Source organism: Pongo pygmaeus, chromosome 15 (assembly GCF_028885625.2).
Source record: "Pongo pygmaeus isolate AG05252 chromosome 15, NHGRI_mPonPyg2-v2.0_pri, whole genome shotgun sequence".
In the NCBI taxonomy this organism is placed as follows: Eukaryota; Metazoa; Chordata; class Mammalia; order Primates; family Hominidae; genus Pongo; species Pongo pygmaeus.
The window spans coordinates 63,510,080-63,536,532 of record NC_072388.2 but is presented as its reverse complement, the minus strand read 5'-3'; the positions used below and the strand labels follow the sequence as shown (position 1 = coordinate 63,536,532).

The 26,453-nt window shown below is 48.5% G+C and overlaps 1 protein-coding gene across 6 annotated transcripts in view; it reads right to left on the bottom strand.

The window, feature by feature from the left end:
• PLEKHG3 (pleckstrin homology and RhoGEF domain containing G3) overlaps nucleotides 1-1,512 on the bottom strand; it is a 42,074-nt gene extending 40,562 nt beyond the window's left edge. Inside the window, exon 1 of one of the 6 annotated variants that reach the window (XM_054449864.2) lies at nucleotides 1,167-1,512. The gene's annotated coding sequence lies outside the window, so the exon portion shown is untranslated. The remainder of the gene's footprint in view (nucleotides 1-1,166) is intronic. The other 5 variants (XM_054449863.2, XM_063651678.1, XM_054449865.2 and 2 more) reach the window with 5 other exon arrangements.
• Nucleotides 1,513-26,453: the final 24,941 nt, after the last annotated feature.

Sequence of the window (26,453 nt, the reverse complement as noted above, 5' to 3'; positions counted from 1 at the left end):
AACAGAGAGATAAATGTACACTTTTGGTTCTCACTCCCTAGGTTTCCTCCTGGGGAACAGTTGGGGTTTAATCACTCAGGATCCCATCCTTGTCCAACAAAGGATGGCCGGGAAAGCCACATTGCTGAAGGCGAGGTGGCCGATGTGCTCAACGGGGAGCCCCTCCCCCGCTCCGGACTGTCATTGCCCTCCCTGCTTATTATTTCTTGAGCAAGGGCCATGTGACTGGGCTGCGTGCAGAGGCACAGCTGGGGAGACTCTGGGAACCTCCAGCCCAGGGTTCCCTGTAAGGTGAACGCAGTGTGGGTCTCCTGCTGGGGCCCCCAGAGCAGGGGACAGGCACCTACATATGCTAACAGATTAGCGAGTGACCTCGAGGATCAAACTCTTTCGCGGCCTCTAACAACACCCTCCCCAAAAGCCACACCTCTCCAGCCTCCAACCATTCCATTTCCCCCTCCGTTCTTCCTTTTGTGTTCCAAAGGCGCCCCAAAGAGTCAACGTAGCTATTTAACGCTTTAAAAACTTAAGCTTGCACGCTTTATACTGGCTTTCCAAACCAAAGGGCTGGGTGTAGGGGTGCGAAGAACCAAACCGACTTCAGGAGTGGACGAGGTCGAGGCAGCCGGTGGCCGGGCTTTCCGCTCCCCGCTTCTGGCCCCCACTCTCCTCCCTCCCGGACAGGTAGCCGAGATTCCCAACAGCGAGCACCGTGCAGCGCCAACCCGGAACAGGCTGCAGGCGCCTCCGGGGCTGGCAGGAGCCGAGGCTCGGGTCCTCGCGCAGAAGGGTCCACCCGCCAGGGCCACAGCTCCAGCCAAACACCAGCCCTCGGGCGCGCGCGGCCTCGCGGGCTTCCTGGATTTCAAACTGAGCCTCTCTGGAGCCGCCCGGCGCATTTGCCCCTTTTGTTTCCGGAGTGGAGGGAAAAAAAGACAGAAAAAGTCTCCCCATACGACCCTCCTGCGCTCGCGCACTCTGCGGCAGGGTAGCCCGGGCAGGAGCCAACATAGTCCCAGGCCCTCCTCGGTCGCCCCGGTCCTCACCCCGCAGGGGGCTGGCACTGGGGCCGCGAAGGGACTGGGGCCCCAGCGTGACTGCTGGCACCGCCGCTCAGCCGAATGCAGGCAGATAGAGGGGAGAGAGGAGAATCAGGGGACACTCACCGAGCGGTCGCCGCCCCGCGGGCTCGGGACGCGCACGTCGTGCGGGGCTGCCCAGGTGCTGCCGTGACGCGGGCGCGAGTTTGAAAGTCGCTCTCGGAAGGGGCCGAGGCCGCCGGCCGCTCCCGCCCACCGCCAGCCCTTCCGCCGGCCCGGACGCGGCCAGCTGCAAGCGCGGCCCCCGGAGACCCCAGGCAGAGCGCGGCTTGCCAGCGCCCGGCAGGAAGTCGAGCGGAGCGGGAGCTGCAGCGGGAGGGCAGGAGGGAGCGAGGGAGCGAGGGAGGGGCGGCCCAGGAATTTTTCCTGTGGGTGGAGACTCCAGCCCGCGGCTGCAGTCCAGCAATTGGCGGCTCTGCGGGGGCCGGGGGAACCTTCGCGGCGCAGCGAGCCAGAGCCGGGGTAAGGCTGCGGCGGCGGCGAGGCCTGGGCGCGGTTAACGATTAACGCCCGCAGGGTGATGAGCGCGCACCCCCGGGCAGCCTAGATGCTCTAGGATACCAAGACGCACGTGGTGGGGTCACCCTGGTGTCACAGACCTGCTATCACCGCCTCCCGAGACAGCATGGACGGCCAGAACGTACCCCTTGTATGGACAGGGAACACCGGGCCCTGAGAAGGGGGCTGAGGGCCTTCCCAAGTGAGTCACCAGCTGGGATCGGATCTGGGGGTCCTAATCCTACCAGAGCCGGCCGTCTCCGCTTTTCCAAGTCAGAAAGGCATGTCTTGAATTCCTCACCATAACTCGGTCCCTGTGACGCTTTACAGTGGTAAATGCAAACCTCAGAGAAGCTGACGGGAAAGAGATAAAGGAGATAACGTGAAGGCAACTCCACAAGGAACTGTTAAATAGGAAAAATAAAACACAGAAACCTGGGTGATAGAGGACCCCGTTTTTATAAAACAAAGAGAACCGTTTGTCTTTATGTCTCGTATATGACCGTGTGTGCATGGAAAGGTACACACCTGGAAACTGGGGGGCAAGGGGTGAGGATGGGGGACAGACACATTCAATACAGGCATGTTGGATTTTGAGCAAGAGCATAAATCCAAAAACCCATAATAATTCATCAATAAAGATCCTGAAGAACAACAAGCCTGGAGAAGGGAAGCCCAGAGTGGGGCCCCGGAAGAGGAACAACGCCCACTGGTTAGACGCTATCACTAGTTCCTTGGGAGGAGGAATAGGACGCTGATATCAGAACCACGGGGTATATTTGTTATCCAGGTGTACAGCAAACGATTTCTAGAGGTATCATTTAAAACAAAACAAGCGCCCGCCCCAAAATGCTGCTCTGGGCAAATGCAAGCTCCAGGTGATCTACTGGGAGGGGAGAGGCGGGGCAGGCGCGGAAGGAAATGGCTTTCAGGTGACTTTGAAACTGAATCCTACCGGAGGGTGGGGTGAAGGCAGCGTCCCGGCTCCTGACTGCGGAGGAAGCGGTAGGCGCTCTGGTCTGGCAGGCCCAGAAAGCGGGGCCCACATTCCTTAGGGAGGGAGGGTGTGTTGGAGGCTTGTAGAGCCCCAGACTCGCGGACCGTGAAGGTGAGAGCAGAGATTGCAGAAGAGGGGCTCGGAAATAGATCAACTTAGTTGGGGCTCCCCTAGACCCCTCCGGCCAGGGGAGGTGACAAGTCCCCCTTCTGGCCTTCCAGGACTTGTACTCACCCCTTCCAGCCTCAGGCTTTCACCTTTTTTTGTTTTTGCTTTCCTATCTGATCACCTGAATCTTACGAATGCCTTCCGGTCCGCTTCAAATTCCAGCTTCCAAAGAAGCCCCCTAACTTAACTAAGCCACTTGTGAGCGACCCTTCACTCCTTAGCCAGGACACGTTACAGTGTTAGTGGCAGTCATAATTGTCCTTTAGTGAATGCTTACCATGCAGAGGGCCTGTGCTACACTCTTAACAAACTGTGTCCCTGGATTCTCACAGCCACCTTGCGAGGTAGGAGATATCCTAATCCCCATCTTACAGACAGAACACTGAGGCTTAGGGGCAAGGAGCAACTTGGCAAAGATTACCCAACCAGCAAAAGCAGTGTCGAGCAAGTGCCTAGATGGGTGTGTGCTTACTATGAGTGTGCTTACTATGTATTAGCCGTTCTTCTAAGTGCTTTACAAAAACAATTGCAGTAACAGAAAAGGAAACTGAGGCAAAGTCACACAGCTAGTGGGTGGTAGACCTGGAAGTCATAACAGGGAATTCTGCTCTTCACCATCACTGCTTCCAGTTTCTTTCTGACACTTGTTATACCCAATTCACTTGATTATAATATCTTATATTGTTTCTATTAATAATTGTTTTAATTTATATCACCTACTTCCTAAAAAGATTGTAATCTCCCTATGGTAGAAGTCATATAGGAAGCACTGAGTAAAACAATGCTGAATTCAGCTGAAACAACCTAAAGAGTTTGTGAGAAATCGCACAGTCTCTCCTCGGAGAATAAAACCCTGGGTCCAGGGCCAGGGGCTCCAGGCTGCAGCCCCTCCACAGCTCAGAGCCTCTTCTTCCTACCAGTTCTTGTTGCAATGGCCTCACCCTGCTATTAAATCATTTATTATTATAATAATACCTTGTGTCACAGCAATGCCTTTAATCCAAGATCTCAAAGTGTTCTAACAAATACAGGTGAACTCACTTTCACAGTACCCCAGCTGAGATGAGGAGATGGAGTTATTCTCCCCACTGTTTGGGTGAGAAAACCAAGACAACAGAGAATTGAGATGACTCACTATGGAAATCAGTGGCAGGGTTTACTCCCCCATCTCTTTCCCTCCTCCTTCCTAATTCTTGGCTGCCAATACTTGCATGAAAATTTCAAATCCCAGAGACAAAAGCCATTGAGTTTTCACAATAAAGGACATTTCCAGACTGTCATTTCAGCTGCTCTATTGTGGCAGACCTCAGGAGAGGGAGGGAACGTAAGCCCAGTGAAGGTTCCCTGGGGCTCTGTGCTCCTGGCTCAGAGGAGCCATGCCTGGCTGGGATGGAGGAATGAAACCTCAAACATGGAGAAAATCCCCCTCAAAAGTGACCTGAAAAGCCCCACCAAGCTCTGAGATCTCAAAGCTTCCAGAGTTCCAAGTTGCATTTTAGCAACATTTCTCAAAAATGTGAGCCACATGCAACAAAGGAAAAAAAATAGATAAATTGGACTTCACCAAAATTTAAAACTTTGTATGCATTAAAGGACATCAAGAAAGTGAAAAGACAACCCAAAGAATGGGGGAAAATTTTTTCAATTCATATATCTGATAACAAACTTACGGAAATACATAAAGAACTCCTACAATTTAATAAAGGCAAATAACTCAGTTTAAAAATGGACAAACGATCTGAATATACATTTCTCCAAAGAGAACATACAAATGGCCAATAAGCATGAGAAAAGATGCCCAATAGTATTCGCCATCAGGAAAATGCAAATTAAAAACATAGTGAAATACCATTTCATACCCACTGGGATGCCCATAATCAAAGGCAGGTAATAGTAAATGTTGGCCAGGATGTGGAGAAATTGAAACCCGCTTGCGCTGCTGGCAGAAATGTAAAGTGGTGCAGCTGCTTTGGAAAACAGTCTGGCAGTTTCTCAAAAGGTGTTTCTTGTTTTTGTTTTTTTGAGACAGGACCTCACTGTGTCACTCAGACTGGAGTGCAGTGGCACAAATCAAAAGGTTAAACATAGATTTACTATTTGACTCCACAGTTCCACCGCTAGCTATATACCTAGGAGAAACAAAAACACCTGTTCATACAAAAAGTTGTACACAACTGTTCATGGCAGCATTAATTCATGGCTAATACATAAAAACCAAAAAGTAGAAACAACCAGGCCAGGAGTGGTGGCTCACACCTGCAATCCCAGCACTTTGGGAAGCCAAGGTGGGAGGATCCCTTGAGCCCAGGAGTTCGGGTCCAGCCTAGTCAACATAACGAGACCCCACCCCACCTCTACAAAAAAAAAATTTTTTTTAATTAGCTGGGTGTTGTGGTGATTTCCTGCAGTCTCAGTTACTTGGGAGGCTGAGGCTGCAGGACAGCTTGAGCCCAGGTCAGTGCTGCAGTGAGCTACGATCATGCCACTGCACTCTAGCATGGATGACAAGGCAAGACTCTGTCTCAAAAAAACAACCTAAATGTTCATCAACTGATGAATGAATAAACAAAATTTGGTGTATCTGTACAGTGGAATATTATTCAGCCATAAAAAGGAATGAAGTATTGATGCATAGGTGAACCCTGAAAACATTATAGTAAGTGAAAGAATCCAGTCACAAAAGTTCAAATGTTGTATACTTCTGTTTATATGAACTCTCCAGAATAGGCAAATCCATACGGACAGAAAGTAGATTCCTGGTTTTCTGGGGCTGGGGTTGGGATTGAGGAAAGTTAGAAGAAATAGGGAGTGACTGCTGGCAGGTTTAGGGTTCTTTTTAGGAGTGATACAAATCTTGTAAAATATTCTGATGGTTGCACTACTCTGAATATACTAAAAAACTTTAAATGACCAACATAGTGAAACCCTGTCTCTACTAAAAATACAAAATTTAGCCGGGCGTGGTGGAACCCGCCTGTAATCCCAGCTACTCAGGAGGCTGAGGCAGAAGAATTGCTTGAACCCAGGAGGTGGAGGTTGCAGTGAGCCAAGATCGTGCCATTGCACTCCAGCCTGGGCGACAGAGCGAGACTCCCTCGTCTCCAAAAAAAAAAACCTTTAAATGGGAGGATTGTATGGTATGTGAAATATATCTCAATAAAGCATTTTTTTTTTTTTTTGAGGAGTTTTGCTCTTGTCGCCCAGGTTGGAGTGCAATGGCATGATCTTGGCTCACTGCAACCTCCGCTTCCCGGGTTCAAGCGATTCTTCCACCTCATCCTCCCAAGTAGCTGAGATTATAGTAGGCACCGCCATTATGCCTGGCTAATTTTTGTATTTTTTCTAGAGGTGGGGTTTCATCATGTTGGCCAGGCTGGTCTTGAACTCCTGACCTCAGGTGATCCTCCTGCCTCAGCCTCCCAAAGTGCTGGGATTACAGGCGTGAGCCACCATGCCCGGCCGCATTTTTTTTTTTTAATGTGAGCTACTACCCCCTGTTCCTGAGTATTAGGGGCTGCCTATAATCACAATCTATTACAATCTGCTGGAATCTTTGGTGGGCAGGACCCAGCTCTGTGTTTCACCAGAGCACACTGAATTAAGTTTGGGAAGCACTGTAACACAATGTCTCAGAAGACTCAGGGATTCAAAGCTTTAGGGCCCCAGACTCTCTGAAACTAGAAAAAAAAGGAGGGTTTGTAACAAACTTTGAAAGAACTGCGGCCTCTGGGGGAAGGGGATCCCCTTCCTGAAGTTCTATATTAATAGCTTCTTTCCCCTAGTCTGGACTTCTTAGTGTCAGAAAAATCTGACATCAGAAAGGGGAAGAAGCTGTGGGGGAAGGGAAAAGAAGATTTCTCCCCTCCTTCCCTATATTGTTTACAGCCACTGTAGTGGGGAGCTCTTGAGGAAATGAGCTGTTTGTTTGCATTTGTGTCTACAGTAGAAGCATTTGTCAATCTCTTGTGGTTTTTCAAGAACCTGAGGGCCCCATGTGAACGATTTCTGGAAATTGCTTATGTTCACCTTCGTTATCAGTAGATAAACCGGCAGTAGTCAGCATTTACAACACCTGAGACTAGGGAGTTGGCACACAGACGCCTGCCTTTGATGATCTGGGGGTTGATTTCTACACAGGTGTGCTGTTTCTTCACTGGCTTCGGGCTATTGGGCTGCTTTTCTATTTGCATCTCCACCTATAGGGAGATGAGGTATAAACATGGAACCATCATCTGTTTAATGCTAAAGCAAAAGATTTCCTGGGGTAAGTGTAGACGCTATTGGCTGAAGTGGTGTTTTGATTGTCTGTGGACTTCATAGATCAATGTTAATATCCCCAGAAGACTTTCCATACCTACCTGAGATTTTCAGACCTGGATGTTCTGAAGAATCATGTGGAAAATTTCTGACTAGGGACTGATGTGGACCCAGGAATCTGTATTCATAATGGGCAGGTGATTCAGATGCAAAAGAGATTAATCCACAGTCCATACTTTGACAAACACTGGTGTGTATTCTGCGTGTCTATTCCTCTCTTGGTGCGTTCTCTTCCCCCACCGCCACCCGCAGATACAGAGGACTCAGAAACCCTGCAATCCCTCCCAGTGCTCCAACTATAAAAGGGCATTGCTTTTAAGACCTCATGATGTTGAAATAAATCAGGCTATTATATTTAATCAGATGGAAGAGTTCCGTTTTGATTCGTGTGAAATGCTTCATCTTCAACATCTTGGTGACAAGCAGGGCAGGGCACATCTACCAAGTACTACACTTTAAGCCTCAGAAAACAAACTGAGAGCTTAATTAGCAGGTAATTGCCCAGTTACTTGCAGATGGAGGCACTTCTTCCTGACTGTAATTTTGGTTGTTGATGTTTTCCTCTTAGACTTCTCTAGTTTGTTCAAAGAGGACAGGACAGCTGTGATCCACAGATCTGCACAACCTTCTTTTGGTTTCTGTGTCAGGCCATACAGGAAACATGGGTTGGTTATAACCTGATTAGGGCAACTGGGACCTATTCCATCAGGTTTCCTAAGTCACCAGCAACTCCTCCTGGAAAAATGAGGAACTGGTCCAAGGGAGGATAAAGTAACTTTGTGCTTTCACTCGAGCAGTGACTGAGCTCAAAGACCCCACATGGCCCCATCCTATTCTTGGCCTCCTCCAGGCACTCCCATCAAAACCTCAATTGCCTTCATGAGTGGTACTTTGTGGAGGTCATCCTGGTCCACTATCTTTTCCACCTTCTTGCAACAAAGCTGCCATCTTCTCAGTCTTACAGGATTTCCAGGATCTCTTCTAATCCTGCAAGTCTTGGATTCTACCATCTTAAGAAACCTCAAACTGGATCTTTCTGCTACAACAAGTTCTCTATCCTTGACCTCCAGGTTTATCTAGGGAGAAAAGCCTAGCTTCATAACCCCTCCTTCAGATACCCTCATCCCAGGCCTGTGGCGGTCTTAGGTCTGCTAAGAAAATTAGGGGATAGAATGGTGACAGGAACGGGGCTAAGGGCTTCATAAGTATTCTCACCCCGTCTGCAAAACAATCCTTTGAGGCAGGTGATCATTCTCTCTCATTTTACAGATGAGAACACTGAGACTCAGAGAGGTTAAGTCACAGGTCCCAAGTCATGTGGTCCTTAATGGTAGAGTCAGGACATGACCCAGGACCCACAGCAGCCTAAACCTATGCTCTTAGCCACCATTCTACCACCAAAATACCCCACCCCAGCTCCCAAGGAGCCAACCACTAGGCCAGAGCAGAGAAGCTGGGAGTAACTGAAGCCAAATAAACCCAAAAAAGAAATGCCCCTACCTGGCATGATGGCTCACACCTGTAATCTCAGCACTTTGGAGGCTGAGGCGGGTGGATCACAAGGTCAGGAGTTTGAGACCAGCCTGGCCAAGAAGGTGAAACCCTGTCTCTACTAAAAATACAAAAATTAGCCGGGTGTGATGCCGGGTGCCTGGAATTCCAGCTACTCAGGAGGCTGAGGCAGATAATTGCTTGAACCCGGGAGGCAGAGCTTGCAGTGAGCCGAGATCGCGCCAGTACACTCCAGCCTGGGTGACAGAGCAAGACTCTGTCTCAAAAAAAAAAAAAAAAAAAAAAGAAGGAAAGAAAGAAATACCCCCGATCTCTGCTCTACCCAACCAATCTGGTTTCAAATAACTTAAAGCTCTTCAGAAAGCCTTCTAGACTCACAAGTGAGTTACAAACTCGGTTCAGGGACTGGTAAATGTGTGACAGAAGGAGAACGAAGAATGTGTTTAGGGTCATAAAGTTGATGAGTAGAGAAAAAAAGCAAAAGTCTCTAAATACTTTTGACATCTCAAGCTAGCTGGCTATAAAAGGTGAAGCACGGTTTGTGCCTGGCAACCACAGACTTTTATGCCCTAATCACAGCTCTGCTGCCTAATAGTCCTGCTGCTAGAACTCAAAGAACATCCTGTCCTACCCTTCTGGGGAGCAAAGCTGAGGTTTACCAAGTGCTGCTGAGTGGAGTGGGGAGTTGGCTTCCTTCTGGGCTCACAGACTCCTGCAGACCTAAAGAGGCTGGATGCCCCAGAATTATCTCCAGAGCCTTCCTCAGCCCCAGCTGCCCTATGTGCCAACCCTCCTGATAGAGGATCCTGCTGTTTCTATGGCAACGTTCCCTCCTCCCCCTCCCCTGCATCTCTGTGGCCCAATGGAAATGCACCTTCTCGGGTATGGAGGGCTTTGGTGTCTTTTTGGGAGCATGGTGGTTAAGACACCATAGCCCTGGATGCTAGCACTGCTTCTTAGACTAGCCACTTAACCTCATCGTGCCTCACTCTCCCCTTCTAAAAATGGGGTTAGCAGTAGTGCCTATCATATAGTGTTGTTTGGGAATAAATGAGAAAATATTTTTAAGATACCTGGCATAGTTCTTAGCTCACAGAAAGAGGTCGCTAATAATATTATTTATATTTCTGCTTGTAAGTGTTAGGTTCCCAAGCCTCACCACAATATCCTAGTTTCCTTAATGCCACATCAAGTCAGGGCATCTTATGGCTGAAAGAAGCCCTAGAAGTCACCCTAATGTAATTATTTTTTCCCTTTGTGATTTTCACACATATACATCTCTAAGAATGAAATAATAGCAGTAAAGTACTTAGTGTGTGCCTTGAATATAGTAAGTGCTTAATAAATGTTAGGGGGTTTTGTTGTTTGTTTGTCTAGGTAAGTATGCATTCATCCAATAGTCACTTATTGAGCATCATGGTTGCTGGGAGATGTACACTTAGTATAAGACATGATATTTCCCCAGGAGGGAAATTTATAACCAAATCAAAAAGAGAAGAGCCAGAAAACAATTAGAGAACAGTTTAGGGCCTAACTGTGCCACATTTTCAGGTGTGACTATTATCACACCTGAAAGGAGGAGAGAGATTCTCTCCCTTTTTAACGATGACCCAGAATCCATATATTCAAATAGTATTGTTTTCAAAGAACGAGGATATAGGCTTATCTCAAGGATCTTCTTGTCACTCAAAAGTTATTTAAATTATTTTTAATGGCTTCAATGCTGGCAAATCCTGGACTTCTTAATGTTGGGGCAGGATGTATGGGAAATAGCAGAATGCCATTCAGACCCGCGTCTGGTGGAAATGTCATCTCCAGCTGTTTAAACTGGATCCAGAATGAAGAGTGACAGTGGAATGAGGATTCCAGTTTCTCCAGCGTGGCTCCTGAGGCAGTTCTGGAGCTCCAAAGAGGAGCTGATTCAGAGCCACTCCTACCCTCCCGCTCTCCCCACTCTTCCCCTTCCTCCAGCCCCACTCCCTGATATAAAAGAGTTCTCTGGTAAGAGATCAGATAGCCTTAATAGAGGAATGCAACCCACTGTCATCCTGGGCGCTTAAGTTGAGTGCTTATCTCTCAACTAAAAAGAGCTGTATACACATTGCAATAGCTCTCACATGATGAGATCCCAGCTGTTTTCTACCTTAAAATCATGTTTCCACAAATTTTCTAATCCCCAAACATTCAATGAGGTCTGTTATATGCCAGACATTATGCTGGCTCCTGCCAGGAACACAAAAGCATCAGACCCTGTCTCTGACATTGACCTAGTAGGAGAAGGTAGCAAACTGTAAACAGTAAAATTATTAAAGTGCCATGCTACACGATGAAAGCAGACATCCTATAAGACGGTTCACAATTCTTTAATAATCATAATTGGTAATAGAAGGCAAAAGGTAGAGAGTTCACTGCAGGCAGAGATGGTCAGAGAAGGCTTTGGAGGGGGAGGAGTCTAACCAGGGTCTTGACTGATGGGGAGGATTTGGGGAGCTGAAGAGAAGGAAATATCCAGAGCAGAAGAGTTTCAGGAAGGCAAACCTGTGAATAAGATTGGCCTCTGGGTCACTTGTAATTTCAGTCTGGCCACAACCTGAACTTGGTCTTCAAACAAAGGCATCCTCCCCCAAAATTTTCTGGCCTGGTGACCCTAATACTTTTGCAGCAAATGACAGAGACTCAACTCAAACTAACTTAAGCAGAAAGGGCATTGATTGTCTCATAACTGCAAAGTCTAGGCATGGAGGTCTATTCATCTGCAAAGTATTACAACACAGTTCGTGCTAGGAGACCTGATAATATTTCAGGGCTCCCTTTTCTCTCCCTTTTGCTACTCTACTGAGATCTACTTCACAGGCTGGGTCTCCTGGTAAGGCAAGGAGGATGGCCTCTGGCCACCCTACACTCATAGTCTCTGAGCTCAGCAACTCAGTAGAAAGAGAGGAAGTTTCTCTCTGGCCTCTCTTCTTAGCTCCTTCTCGATATCCTGGACAAAGCAGGTAAATAGGTTCTCTGGGGAGGCCTGAAGTTGGCTGTCACATGGGGAATAAATGGTGCCATGGGAGTGAACCCAAAAGACTAAAAGGACAACCTCTGGCTGGTCTGGGGAAGAAAGCAAGGCTATGATATCTTGTTCTGGAAAACCTCATCCCTGTTACAGACTCCCCAGAAAGACACAGGTCCCTGTGTCCTCCCAACCCCAGTGGCCAGAATCTTTTCATAGAGTAAAAAGAATTCCCAGGAGAGCCTGTGTACAGACAGCAGCTGCCTACCACAAGGCACTGCAGCAGGGGCGGCCACCAGCATAAACATCCAAGGTCATGTGGTGTTTTAGGAAAGGAACCGAGATCAGAAGACCAGGTTAGGCTGGCACATGCTCACAGCCCAGAAGATGCCTTAAATGGATTTGGTGATGAGCAGGTAAGCAGAACAGAATCCCTGCTGCAGGCCAGAACTCAAAGGGCCTGGGGGGCAGCTTTTAAACTGTAGATGTCACACTCAGAAGACTTCAGAGCCTAACGCTGCCCTGGACTGAATATTAAGTGGATATTGAAGGCATTTCTACCCTGCTCATTCTCTGCTTTTGAATTCTCAATAGGCAGTGAGTTCCGGGCCCCACAGCCTAATGGAGTAGCAGCTTCCAATTCTCCAGGTCAGAATCTTAGAGGAGAAAAGGGAGCAGAGGCTCAGGGCAGCAATGTCCTACAGAACTTTCCACGATGGTGAAATGTTCTACATCTGCAATGTCCATTGCCACATGTGGCTATTGAGCACTTGAAACATGGCTAGTGCAACTGAGGAACTGAATTTTTTATTCTATTTAATTGAAACTGGTTCAAAAATTCAATAGCCAAATGCAGCTAGTGACTATGTGTTAGACACTAAGCCTCAGTGAACATCCTTCCTTTACCTACCTCCAGGGCTTGGAAGGGAAAAAGACAGGATAAATTAGAACAGAACATCCCAATCGGTGATCAAGCCAGGAAAAGCAGATGGTGTAGAATGGGAAACAGGGAAGACCGTAGTGTCAACCTTCTTCCTCGACACAGACACCAGCTGCCTGAACTCTGGCAAGTGTTCAGAATTCTGAGAGTCACTGCCTCGGAAAAGGACTTCAAAAAAGGTCATCTGAGGCTAACAGGTGGCCCCAAAACCATGGTCCAGTGAGGAAGGAAATACCTTCCACACCTTCCAATAGCCCCACAGGAAATCTCCCCCATGATTTTGGAGACCCCACATCCCATACTCTTCCTCCTCTATGGAAAGTATCTCACGCTGTGCCTGAGGACCCAAAGTCACACGTCCATGTCCATCAATAGTCCAGTCCCTCCAGGATTTCAGTTATATGTGTGTTAACTGAGTGCCTCCCAGATCATCAGAGGAAAAGCTGAACTTAAATAATTTCCTGTCCAGGAACAAGCTGTCACCTAACACAGTGGGAAACCATCCAAGCTAGATAGTAGGAGTGATGCTGGGCACCACCCACAGCCTCCAGCCTAGAAAGGGACCTGCTCTATCAGGACAGCCAGGGACTAGATGAATGGGTTCTGCTAACCCAAGAGAGACCTAAACTAGTCCTGAAAAGACTAAAACAAACAGTGAATTTATAAGAAAATAAGATGGTTACTTCCATTAAACTCAGATCCCAGCTGCTCACAGCCACCAGAAGCCAGACCAGGGCACTGGGCTGGTGTGGACAGGGCTGGGAGAACCTGACTGTGGGAAATACTGCAGAGGCTGATGGATGACAAAGAGGACCATGTGCCAGGCTGATGTCAACTTGGCTCCTTTCTGTGCACCTTCCCTGTCTCACTCTTCCTCCAGCTTACAGGGTCAACCATCCCAAGAGGTAGGACCTTGACCAACTCCCAGCTGTGAGGAGGGTGAAGGCAGGAGCTGAGCTCATGCCCGGGCTTGCACTGGCGCAGGAGGGACTTACACAAGTTCTGAGCTTTCTCTGACCATAGCTTCCACATCTATTTGGAGGTGTCCTTTTTTAAAAAATAAATTAAGCTTTCACACTCATATTCATTGCAGCATTATTCACAATAGCCAATAAGGGGGAAAAACTCAAATGTCCATGGATGGTTGGATGGAAAAAGAAAATATGGGCCAGGCGCAGTGGCTCACGCCTGTAATCCCAGCGCTTTGGGAGGCCGAGGTGGGCGGATTACAAGGTCAGGAATTTGAGACCAGCCTGGCCAACACGGTAAAACCCCGTCTCTACTAAAAATACAAAAATTAGTTGGGTGTGGTGGCGCACGCGTGTAGTCCCAGCTACTAAGGAGGCTGAGGCAGGAGAATCTCTTGAACCTGGGATGTGGAGGTTGCAGTGAGCTGAGATCATGCCACTGCACTCCAGCCTGGGCAACAGAACAAGAGTCTGTCTCAAAAAAAAAAAATTTAAATTAAAAAATTAAAAGAAAATATGATATATGTATACAATGAAATATTATTCAGCAATATTATTCGAGAAGAATATTCCTGAAACATTATTCAGGAAGAAAAATCCTGTCAATGCTACAACATGGATGACACTTGAGGATAATATGCTACGTGAAATAAGCCAGTCACAAAAGACAAATATTGCAGTATTCCATCTACATAAGGTATCTAAAGTAGTCAAACTCATAGAAACAGAAAGTAGAATGGTGGTTTCCAGAGGCTGAGGGGAAGGGGAAACAGGGACTTAGTCTTTGGTGGATACAGAGTTTCAGTTTTACCAGATGAAAAAATTCCAGAAATCTATTACATAACAATGTGCATATGGTTAACACTACTGAACTAGAGACTTAAAAACTGATAAGATGGTAAGTTTTATGTTTTATCACAATTTAAGTTTTTTTAAATAAAAAATCCAGCCTGGGCAACACGGTGAAACCCTGTCTGTACAAAGAACACAAAAATTGGCTGGGCATGGTGGTGTGCACCCATAGTCCCAGCTACTCGGGAGACTGAGGTGGGAGAATGGCTTGAGCCGGGGAGGCAGAGGTTGCAGTGAGCCTTGATGGTACCACCGCACTCCAGCCTGGATGACAGAGTGAGACCCTGTCTCAAAAAAAAAAAAAATCATCAAGCTTTTCATATATTCTCTTATCATACATGCCCATTATGAAAAATGTGGAAAATTGGAAAAGTACTTCTTGCAAGTTTTTTTTTTTTTTTTTGAGACGGAGTCTCACTCTGTCGCCCAGGCTGGAGTGCAGTGGCGCAATCTTGTCTCCCTGCAACCTCCGTCTCCTGGGTTCAAGCAATTCTCCTGCCTCAGCCTCCCAAGTATCTGGGATTACAGGCACCTGCCACCATGCCCAGCTAATTTTTTGTATTTTTAGTAGAGATGGGGTTACCCCCTGTTGGCCAGGCTAGTCTTGAACTCCTGACCTTGTGATGCGCCCACCTCAACCTCCTAAAGTGCTGGGATTACAGGTGTGAGCCACTGCACCCAGCCTGCAAGTTTTATGAATATATAACCTACCCATCATTTAAACATGATATAATAAGAATAGAAAAAAGCCATAATTCTCTGCCCTACTCTGGGCCTCCTCTCCAGAGACAATCAGTTTTACATTTTTCTACTTTTAGATCATCATTACCCTAACACCAAGTAATTTGCTACTAAATTTTTATCTGTCAACTTCAGATATCTACGACTCCTACCTAAGAAAGATGAGGGTGTTTTGTTTTGTTTTGTTTTTGAGATGGAGTCTCGCTCTGTTGCCCAGGCTGGAGTGCAGTGGCGCAATCTCGGCTCACTGCAAGCTCCACCTCCCGGGTTCACGCCATTCTCCTGCCTCAGCCTCCCGAGTAGCTGGGACTACAGGCGCCCATCACCACACCCGGCTCTTTTTTTTTTTGTATTTTTAGTAGAGATGGGGTTTCACCATGTTAGCCAGGATGGTCTCGATCTCCTGACCTCGTAATCCACCCGCCTCGGCCTCCCAAACTGCTGGGACTACAGGCGTGAGCCACCGCGCCTGGCCAGATGAGGGTGTTTTTTAAATTTAATTTAATTTTATTTTATTTTATTTTATTTTTGAGATAGGGTCTCACTGCATCACCCAGGCTAGAGCACAGTGGTGCTATCTCTGCTCATTGCAACCTCTACCTCCTGGGCTCAAGTGATCCTCCCACCTCAGCCTCTCAAGTAGCTGGGACTACAGGTACACACCACCACACTCAGCTAATTAAAAAAAATTTTTTTTGTAGACACAAGGTCTCACTATATTACCCAGGCTGGTCTCAAACTCCTGGCCTCAAAGCAATCCACCCGCCTCAGCCTCCAAAGTGTTGGGATTACAGGCATGAGCCACTGTGCCTAGCCTAAAATGAGGTTTTAGATCAGTCACCCAACCCCCACTTCTCTTTCTAATCCTCTTGTTTTTAATAATTTACAATTTTCAGTTATTCTATTGGTTATCTTTGTAACATTTAACTGTGTACTTAAAGCTCGCTTGATTTCTGGTTGGGTCAAATTTCAATAGTCTCCTCTTGTAAAATAAGTTAACTTGAACTCTTATCTGTCTTTCTACCAAGACGTCCCCTCCTATCCCCAACTTCTGTTAGTTTTACTTCTATATTTATATCATTGTGGTTGATAACATTTAATTCGGTCTTTCTTATTTTACCATAGAGTGATTTTAGAGGTTGAAAACCTATACACTATGTTTACATGATTATGACTTTGTCAATATTGTTCACTCAGTGTGACAGCACCACAGTTCCCTCTCTATGGGTCCACTGTCATAAGGGAGATGACCTTTGATCAGCTGTGGGGAATACCTGGTTACAAAGGTGTTTGATGAACACGAGGGCTCAGAATCTCCCACACTTATGCAAATGTTTAATTTCTACAGATTTCTCACAATTAAAACAGCAATAATATCAGGGCACAGATTATGGAGAATATCATCCTAAATGAAGTCAATCATTGACAATATGGGAAGGTCCCCTGTGATCCACCCAAATAAAGTCTTCCCACCTGCCTGACTTGCCTCTGTAATCAGTAATTCACTCCTTTGCAGTTAAGCAAAGCTCTCCACAAATATCTTCCTGGGAGGGCCACCACATTAAGCAGCTGACACCTTGGTGCAACCCATTTTATCAGATTGCTGCCTTCCTGTATGTCAGGAAGGGTGAGCCAGCTCCTATAAGCACAGGACACCAAGCAGGTGGAGCTGCTGCATGGCCAGAAGGGGAAGGCAGTTCTTCCCTGACTTCCCAGTCGCCAGCCAGCCCGCGCTGGGAAGGGCAGTGGGTAGCAGCTGAAGCTTTCCTCGCTTCCAGCTCCCACTCTCACTGCTGACTAAGGTGTGCGGAGGCTGATGTTGGCAGCACTGCTAAAAGGCTGAGATGCTGCTGCAGCTCCAGAAGTGCCAGGCTGGCAGCAGCTGCCTCCCCAACACAGCCTTGCAGGCTTCCACTTGTCCAGAGCAATTGAGAAAAAGGATGTCAGGAGGTCAAAAGAAAACCAGGGCAAAAGACCCTAGGGAAAGAGCCATAGGCTCTAGGGAAAACCTGAAGGAGCTTCGGGAAAGAGAGCCGAGGGGTGCCACCTTCTGCCTCCATGCTGGGTTGACCTAAGCTGAGGAATGTTCTTTCTCCTCCTGCTTTTCCGTCATAGCTCATATCATGTCTGCTCTGTGCCTGTCTCCATCATATATATGACTGCAGGCTCTATGAGGGCAGAACCTGACTTGACTCCACTGCGTCTTCATGGCCAGCACGGTGCCTGGAAGACTGCAGGTGACTGAATGAAGCACTAGGCACGTGCAGAATTGATGTACTCTTTGGTTTGCAAACGCCTTTCTCCTCAGCAGGTCTGTAACTTACTCACCTCTGTCCTTCCACATGCAAGCAGCGTCAGCTCATTACATTTAGACTAAATCCAACTGAAATGCTGAGAATCAAAGGAAAGGATTGTCTCTTCAGCCTCTTCAGCCAAAGCAAGGGCCTTTTGGGTTGGTCTAGAGAACTAGGACAACCCAGGGCCCTCCAGTGTATGCATTAGGTTGTTGCAAAAGTAATTGTGGTTTTTGTCATTTTTTTTTTTTTAAATAAGGGCAGAAACCACAGTTACTTTGGCATCAACCTAGTAATGCCCACCAGACTTCTTGCAGTCTGAGTGTACAAGTGAGTGCCTATTAAGGAGGAAGAAAGACTCAGACACCAAGAAAAGCAGCTTTTGGTGTCCATTTTATATATTTACAATATTAGTGGATACACTCACATCTATGAGAAAGGATGTCTATCCAGGGGTTTTCACTCCAGATTTGTTTGAAATAGCAAAATGTTGGAAACAACCTAAATGTCCTGTTTATTGAGTATTGGGTTAAATAAATGATGGTACTTCCATATAATGGAATTCACTATGGCCATAAAACAATGCAGAAGCCCTTTATGTGCTGATGCAGAACATTCTCCAGATGTACTGTTTTTTGTTTTTGTCTGTTTTCTTTTCTTTTTTTTTTTTTTTTTTTGAGATGGAGTCTTGCTCTGTCGCCCAGGCTGGAGTTCAGTGGTGTGATCTCAGCCCACTGCAACCTCCACCTTCTGGGTTAAAGCGATTCTCATGCCTCAGCCACCCGAGTAGCTGGGATTACAGGCCTGTGCCACCACGCCCAGTTAATTTTTGCATGTTTTAGTAGAGACGGGGTTTCATCATGTTGGCCAGGCTGGTCTCGAACTCCTGGCCTCAAGTGATCTGCCTGCCTCGGCCTCCCAAAGTGCTGGGATTACAGGTGTGAGCCACCACGCCCAGCCAAGATGCGCTGTTAAGTGAGAAAAGTAAGGCACACACAGTATGTTGTGCACATTTGTGAAAAAAAGGAACAACAGTACATACATATGTAGTTATTTGTACATGTAAATTCTCTCCTGATAGAAATAGAAGAATCTGGTAACACTAATTGTGGGGAAGAAAACCACGTGATTTGGAGACTCATACTAGCGAAACCACTTTTCTACTCTTTTTTTTTTTTTTTTTTTGAGACAGGGTCTTGCTCTGCCACCCAGGCTGGAGTGCAGTGTTGCTGTCGTAGCTCACTGCAGCCTCAGACTCCTGGGCTCAAGCAATCCTCCCACCTCAGCCTCCTGAGTAGCTGGGACTACAGGCACGTGCCACCACGCCTGACCCTAACTTTTGAATTTTGAATCATGTGATTGTGTGATTGATTGATTGATTTTATTTTTTATTTTTTTGAGACAGAGTCTCACTCTGTCACCCAAGCTGGAATGCAGTGGTGTGATCTCGGCTCACTGCAACCTCTGCTTCCCGGGTTCAAGCGATTCTCCTGTCTCAGCCCCCGAGTAGCTGGGACACTGGCGCGCACCACCATGCCCGGCTGATTGTTTTCTATTTTTAGTAGAGACGGGCTTTCACCATGTTGGCCAGGCTGGTCTCAAACTCCTGACCTCAGGTGATCCGCCCACCTCGGCCTCCCAAAGTGTTGGGATTACAGGCGTGAGCCACTGCACCCGGCCGTATTTTTAAATGTAAATAAAATTGAATTTTGTAATAAATAATAACATATGCCTCATTTATGCCAGTCAATATCTTTCAACTCTCTTTTTCAGTTTAGCAACTCTGTGAAATGGATATGGGAAAATAAATTATCCTCATGTTCCAACTAAGAAAGCAGACTTAGAGAAATAAGGTAAGTACCTAAGTGCATGTGTGCACATGTGTGAGAATGCAGGCCTGTGTGAGCGTGTGTGAACATGTGACTGTGTGTGACTGTGTAACACACGTGTGTGTGAATATGCATGTGTGAGACTATAGAGCATGTGTGTGAATGAGTGTGTGACTATGTAAAGCACACATGTGAGTGTGTCAACACCGTGTATGACTGTGTAAAGTGTGTGTGGGTGTGTATGAGCATGTATGTGTGGTTGTGTAAGGCACATGTGTATGAATGTGTGTGAACATGTATGTGTGAGACCATGTGAAATAAAGCATGTGTGGATGTGCACCTGAGGGCTGGGAGGCCTGGCCTGGAAGAAACCAATTGCAGAGGTGGAGGAGCCCCTGAGGAGACAAAAGCGGTGGGAGCAGGAGCAAGGGGAGGAGAGGAGGCGGGGCAGGCCTGGAGTGCGCTGGGGCTGGAGCTTGGAGAGAAGGCCCAAGGTGCTGGTCGCTTGAAGAGCACCACCATGCCTGGGTCTGAAGTCCTCAGGGCCAGTACCCACCAGGCCCAGAGCCCATGTGCGGCATTGCTACCCCTGGAGGAGGCCTTTCCTGGCCCCACCCACAGCAGACAGTAGGGGCTGGTCCGGTGAGCCCCAGCAGGAACAGTCATTAACCATGTAAGCTGATTCGGTGCAGCTGGAGGTGGAGATGGACGCGTCTGCGTCTCACTGGCAAGCTGCTTCCCTCTGCGCTGCATGCTCCACAAGTAGTAACTCCTACGCAAACGCTAGAGCTGCAGAGACACAGCCCCCAGCCTCTCCCACCTCAGAGAGTGGGGAGGGCCCAGGCCTAGGGAAGGGATGGTGGAATGGGCAGGCATCGAGGGAAGGTATGGAGATTGGAGGGGACGTGGAGAATATTTTAAGAGTGGGTTTGGTGTGGTCTGGTGCAAACTGCTGTGCTGGGAAGGCGAGTGTCTACACTGCTGGCAGTTTCCTCTTCATCCTGCTGGAGCACCTGGCACCCTCTATGCCTCATCTTGGCCAGATGTTCCACTGTCTCCATGGAATGCTGAGCACTGATGTTCTTGCCAGGCTGCTGAACCTCTGTGTGTGAGTGCATGTGAGTGTGTGTGTGTGTGTGTATACTGTGTGAACAAGTGCAAGGAGTCCTGGAAAGGGGCTTATCTTGCCCTTGGAGCTGAGGGTAGCATCACTTCTTTTTTTTTTTTTTTCCTCTGAGACAGAGTCTTGCTCTATTGCCCAGGCTGGAGCACAGTGGCTCGATCTCAGCTCACTGCAACCTCCGCCTCCCGGGTTCAAGCAGTTCTCCTGCCTCCACCTCCTGAGTACCTGGGATTACAGGCACGTGCCACCACACCCAGCTAATTTTTTGTATTTTTAGCGGGGACGGGGTTTCACCATGTTGGCCAGGCTGGTCTCGAACTCCCGACCTCATGATCTGTCCTCCTCAGCCTCCCAAAATGCTGGGATTACAAGCATGAGCCATAGCGCCCAGCCGCACCACTTCCTTTTAATGCTCCTAAGAAAGCCCAAGCCACAAAGGTACAAAGCAGGGAAGGGCCCTGTTGTGCGTTGAATTGTATCCCCCCAAAAGATACTGAAGTCCTAACTCCCAGTACCTGTAAGTGTGACTTTATTTGAAAATAGGGTGTTTGCTGATGATCAAGTTAAAATGGGGTTGTTAGGATGGGCCCTGATCCAATACGATTGATGTCCTAATTTTAGGGGGAAATTTAGACTTCGAGACACGCACATAGGGAGGACACCTTATGAAGATAAGGGCAGATATGGGGTGATGCATCTGCAAGCCACGGAGCAGCAAAGATGGCCAGCAAGCGCCTAAAGCTGGGTCAGAGCAGGTATGTGTGGTTGTGTGAGCACACGTGTACAACTGTGTGTAAACATGTATGTGTGTGGCTATGTGAAATAAAATATGTGAATGTGTACCCGCAGCCTGAGTCAGATTCTCCTTCACAGCCCTCGGAAGGAACTAACCCTGCCAACACCTTGATCTCAGACTTCAAGCCTCCCGTACTATGGGACAGTAGATGTTCTAAGCCACCCAATGTTGGTGGCCTGTTAGGACGTCCCTGAGAAAGTAACACAAGCACGATAGCACACCGGTCAAGAGCATGGAACTGAGTCTGAATCCAGCTCCACCACCCAGTGTCACCACCCTGGGCAAGTCACTCAATTGCTAGGAGCCTCTGTTTCTTAAAGTGGGACTGGGAAGAGCATCGCCCTCCCAGGCCTGTTGTGAGGATTCCATGGGTTTGGCCCACTGCCAGCCACATGCTAAGGGCTTAGTAAACTGTGGCTGTTATTGTTATTAAGAACACAGCTGTTTTCAGGGTCTCTGTCAAAATTCCTGATGACAAAATTATCTCCAACCTGCACAAAGTCCAAACATGAGAAACCGGAAGAGGAAAACAGAAGAGAAAGCCATGTTGTGGAGGGCATACTGTGCCAGGCATGGTGCTGTGTGCTTTCCCAGAGGAATTTAAATTCTAGGCTGGGCACGGTGGCTCACGCCTGTAATCCCAGCATTTTGGGAGGCCAAAGCAGGCGGATCACTTGAGGTCAGGAGTTTGAGACCAGCCTGGCCAACATGGTGAAACCCTGTCTCTACTAAAAATACAAAAATTAGCTGAGCGTGGTGGCACATGCCTGTAGTCCCAGCTACTGGGGAGGCTGAGGCACAAGAATCACTTGAACCCAGGAGACAGAGGTTGCAGTGAGCCGAGATCATGCCACTGCCCTCCAGCCTGGGTGATAGAGTGAGACCCTCTCACAAGCAAATAAATAAATTCTAGCACTCAAAAGGCTTAGGAGAGGGAGACCTGGGACCCAGGACCTACAGGTGGGGATGGAGGGTGAGGGACAAGTCTGATAGGGGAAGCGAGGCAGGAACCTCCAGGGGAAGGGACACCCAGGCCCTGAGTGCCCCTGTGCCCCTCCCTGCCCAGCCCCTGGCCATGCTTTCCATCGTGGGGAGGTACCTCATGGGAGATGTGGAGACCACAAACATCACAGCCAGTGGAGCCAGAGTCACCCGACCCGCAATAATGCGCCTTTCTGCCCCAGCGGAGACAGAGGGCATTGTGTGTGCGGCTGCGGCCTGAGACTCGCAGCACCGCCTGCCTCTCAGAAAAGCATGATTGTCTTGGGCAACTTCTGCGGCCCGGGGCTGCCGACCAGTACGTCACAACAAACCCAGAGCAGGCGAAGGGACAGCCACCCTCCAGGGACAGAGCCCCTTTGAGACTCCAGTCTTAGAGGCCCCAAGGAGCCAGAGCAGAAACGGGAAGCAGGCTGAGGTGGAGGCTTTGAGACAAACTGGGTAATTCGGAACGGTGGAACTTTTTCAAAACCCTGGAATAGAGCGTCACAGAATCTACAGCCAGGATTTGTCAGGAAAATCAGTGGTTATGAGGAGAGGGTGTGTAGTTCAAATCCCCACTGGGGTATTCGCTGGCTGGGTGATTTATAGTAAAATTGCAGATAAGGCATAGTTTACCTCAACCCATAGATAAGGAGGTTTGGGAGGATTAAAGGAATTGATGTCTGATCCCTGGTAGGCACTCAAGAAATATTAGCTGTCATAATGATTATTAATCTATATTGTTCCAAATAAATTAGAAAAGCAAAATGTTTAGCACAGAGCCTGATACCTAGTAGCTGCCTAATAAATACTAGCCTGTGCTCTGCATCCCTGACTTCTGTCCAAGAAGCTGCAGTTTTGAGGAGGCTAGCAGAATGGCCTCTTTTCTTTAGAGGCATCCTTTCTCCAGCAGAGAAAGGTGTTTGGTGAACCCGCTGACAATCACTCTAGATGAATGATCCTGTTCAGTTTCCTCCTCAGGGCTGGGCCCCAGCCAGCCTGGCGGTAGCTTCTGTTTTGCAGGTAGGAGGCAGTAGCCAAGTGCAGACAAGGAGGCCTTCCTTCGCCTGCCTTTGCTGTGCCTCCCAGTGAATTCACATCCTGTGTTCTGCCTGAGCCTCAGCCTGGCCCAGTTCTTGGGAGATTACCTTTCCTTTATCTCATGTCCAGGCATCTGGAAGAGCCAACACCCTCACCCCAGTCAGCAACCAAATGAGCTTCCAGAGCTCCGGCCAGTCCTGCCCTGCCCACGGCTCGGGACCTTGCAGGAATTGGGAGGGAATGTGCCTCCTGGGCCCATGCCCAGCTCTGACTGAGGCTGGGCAGAGGGCCTCTCCTTGTCCCTCCCCCACAGACACACAGGGCTTTATAGTCAGATTATGCCATGGAAACTATGCACACGGCCTGCCCCGTTCACATGGCCTCAGAAGAAAAAATAACAGTGCCTCCTCTCTCTGCCAAGACCCACAGTCCTTGCAGGCCTGAACTACCAAAGCTACCTCTTATGTGAAACGGGTCCCTGTAAAAATCTCAGGAGGTCGTGCCATTGCACTCCAGCCTGGGCAACAGAGTGAGACGCCATCTCAAAAAAAATCTCAGGAGGACTTGTTTGGGGGTGCCCTTAAATCATTCCCCCTCCCCCTGCCCCCGGCCCTCAGCTTCCCTCTCCTCAGACATCTGGAGGGCTCCTCCTGCCAGGAACAAAGCCTTATATGGCAGTGTCCTTCTGAGACCAGCTCATTTCCCTCTCTAGTATCTTCCTTAGGCCCTGGGAGCCCCACTCTGATCCTCCCCCAGCCGCCCTCTTCCTCTTGGGACGAAGTCAGCAGAGCCAACAGGGTGTGTCCATTTGAGCCTCCCCCGCCTTCCAGACCTGTGCTGTCTAATATGGCAGCCACTAGCCACATTTGGTAATTTATTCTTTATTTTTATTTATTTATTTATTTTGAGAGTCTTACTCTGTCGTCCAGGCTGGAGTGCAGTGGCGAGATCACGGCTCACTGAAGCCTCGACTTTCCCAGCTTAAGCGATTCTCCCACCTCAGCCTCCTGAGTAGCTGGGACTACAGGCGCATGCCACTACACCCGGCTAATTTCTCCTATTTTTTTGGTGGATGTAGGGTCTCACTATGTTGCCCTGCCTGGTCTCAAACTCCTGAGCTGAAGTGATCCTCCTGCCTCAGCCTCACAAAGTGCAGGGATTATGGGTATGAGCCACTGTGCTAGCTTTTTTTCTACTCAAGATAGAAATTACACATGTGGCAATTTAAATTTACATGTTACTCAATTACAAATTTTTAAATAAAAAAATCCAGTTCCTGGCCAGGCACCAAGGCTCACGCCTGTAATTCCAGCACTTTGGGAGGCCAAGGCAGGCAGATCACTTGAGCCCAGGAGTTCAAGATCAGCCTGGGGAACATGACGAAACCCCACCTCTACTAAATAATACAAAAATTAGGTGGACATGGTGGTGCATGCCTGTGGTCCTAGCTACTTGAGAGGCTGAGGCGATAGGACCACTTGAGCCCAGGAAGGGGAGGTTGCAGTGAGTAGTGAGTGGGCCACTGTACCCTAGCCCGGGCGACAGAGTGAGACCCTGTCTCAAAAAAAAAAAGAGACATGATTTCACTAGGTTGCCCATGCTGATCTCAAACTCCTGGGCTCAAGCAATCCTCCTGCCTCAGCTAGCACTGGGTCAGAGTTCCAGAAGCCGAATTTCTAGACACGGGTATAGCCATGGTGTGGGTGGGGTGGAAAGGCAGTGAGTTCTCCATCACAGGGCACTTCACTCAGGGCCTGGAGGACGCCCTGCCTGGGATGCTACAATGTGGCCTCTTGCTTCAGATAAGGGAAGAGCCAGCCCAGATGAGTTCTAATGTCTCCTTTATTTCTGAATTCCAGATCCTGGGCCTGGAACGGCTACAGCCAGAAGGGTTTCTACAAGACACAGACGCAGGATCTACAGATTTTCGCTGTCTTGGTTTTCAGCATCAAAAGACTCTGGCTCCTTTTCTAGATTCAGAGTCTGGCCCCTGGCCCCTGGCCCCTGTCCCAGGCTGCCTCCCTCTACCAGTTCCAGGGCTGGGGGCTGGGGGCTGGGGCCTCTGAGAGCACAGGGGCGTGTCAGAATGGGGAAAGTGACTGGGGCTGGCATGCAGAGTTGAGAGTCTAGCTAGTGAGCTGGGACTAATGAACCTGAGAAAGAACAGGTCCAAACAGGCCCCAGGGAGGCTTCGGGAGCCAGGGCCCAGGCCACAGAGCTGAACAAATCACCGTGAGTCAAGCTGGGCAGGAGATCACGCTGCCCTGTCCCCGGGCTGGGCTTTCATTCATGCTTCCTGGGGTGTAAGCATGAGGGCTGGAGGTATAAGCACAGGCCTGCTAGGACTGTGGCTCCATTTAAGGGGCCAGAGAGAGTGAAAACGTGGTGACTCCAGTGACAAGCGAGAGTTTACTCATCATTGGCTGTACAGAGAAAAGGGAGGACTTGATTTCTTCAGAAGTATCATAAATTGCTACAGGGTTAGGGTGAAGAGCCTAGGCTAAGGTCCTGTGTATCCACCAGAGGGACAGACAGAATTGGGCTTCTCTGGGAGGGGAAGAAGAAAGGAACTCTTGTGTGTTTAGTGCCTGGCACCATGTTCCATGCTTTCTCCAGCTTACACTAAGGTGATGTTGACTATGTGCCAGGCATTGTCCAAGTACCCCACACACTAGTGAAGGAAGCTACGACACAGAGAGGGTTTGTAACCTGTCTGAGGTCACACATCTGGCAAGGAGTGGAATTCAAACTCAGGTGCCCAGGTGTTCTGGCTCCAGAACCAGGCTTTCCCTGCTCTGCTGGCTGCTTCTCTAGGGCCCATGTTCATTTCCAGAACAACCACCGGGAAGAGTATCACGACCCCCATTCTTAAAAATGCAAAGCTCAGGCTCAGCGCAGTTAAATGACTTGCCCTGGGATGTGCCGTTAGCCAGCCGCAGAGCCAAGATTCAGCCCTAGGTCCGTGTGACCCCAGTGCTCTTTCTGCCACCCCACACTGAGTCTCCAGGAGGGAATGAGATGAGGATTTGTTTAGCACAGCTACTTTTAAAGTCACAACATACAAATTTTGTTTTTAAAGAAACAAAGCGGCCGGGTGTGGTGGCTCACGCCTGTAATCCCAACACTTTGGGAGGCCAAGGTGGGTAGATCCCCTAGGGTCAGGAGTTCAAGACCAGCCTGGCCAACATAGCGAAACCCCATCTCTACTAAAAATACAAAAATTAGCTGGGCATGGTGGCACGTGCCTGTCGTCCTGGCTGCTCGGGAGGCTGAGGCAGGAGAATTGCTTGAACCT